The sequence below is a fragment of the Anneissia japonica genome, unplaced genomic scaffold (assembly GCF_011630105.1).
Source record: "Anneissia japonica isolate Jap-2015-1 unplaced genomic scaffold, ASM1163010v1 scaffold287922_len478547_cov175, whole genome shotgun sequence".
Classification (NCBI taxonomy): Eukaryota; Metazoa; Echinodermata; class Crinoidea; order Comatulida; family Comatulidae; genus Anneissia; species Anneissia japonica.
Window position 1 is genome coordinate 69,421 of NW_022692572.1, and position 1,040 is coordinate 70,460.

A 1,040-nucleotide genomic window follows, 5' to 3' on the forward strand; every position below is an offset into this window, starting at 1 on the left:
TACGAGGAACAAGAGCAGACACTTCGCAATGTCGTGACGCTCGAGTTATACTTTTATTGCTCTTTCTATGTTTACCTACGGTGGGCCTATGAAATCTTACGGATTTATGGGATGTACGTGTGTAACTAACTGTGACTTTCTTGTATGTTATTAAATGTTAGTATAACATCTACAACAACAGCTAGTACCCCTCCTTTATAAAGTGTAGATAGGTACACCAAAGTCTGACAGAAAGAATTAGATAAACTACAGGCCTAAAGCAGGCTGAGTTAAGTCCTACCTACCATAGGCCCTCCCTAAACTAGGCCTAGGTCCCTGGCTAGGGTCCTAGGCTGACACCAACAGAGTCACGCTTCACAGTGACGTTGATTGAAATTTTGAAAAAAAGGGGAAAAATTGAAGCATGAAATAAAAAATAGAGTGCATATACCATTCCGGCGTTATTGAACTTGGCCAAACTATCCTTGTAATGTAATTAATGTTAAATAATAACAATAACAATAATAATAATAATAATAATAACATTTCAGCATCATTACGTTGGCCTAAGCCTTGTAATCAAGAACCTATTTACTAGGCCTATAATTAATAACTAGCTCAAGGGAATATCTTTTGTGCTATATCCTCTTAACGTCTTTTTTTTTTTAATGTTCTCTAATTTCTCCATTGTCTAAGTTGCTAAGGTAGGTTTTAATAACATAATAATGAATAATAATAATAATAATAATAATAATAATAATAATAATAATAATAATAATAATAATAATAATAATAATAATAATAATAATTTGGCATTAATTAACTTCGTCTAGCCTTGTAATCAAGAACCCGCAGATACTATTTACCATATAACTAGGCTTAGGCCTCATTTATACATTCATTGGTGCCGCTCTACCATTTTGGCAGGTCTTTGACATCCAGTATTTTAGAGCTGCCTATTCTCAGCTCTTCTCTTAATTTGAAAATAACTGTCAACCTGTTTCATTTGAAAGAAACGCGCTATTCCTTCCTCTTTGTGCTTTCCCCTGAAAGCGTATTTT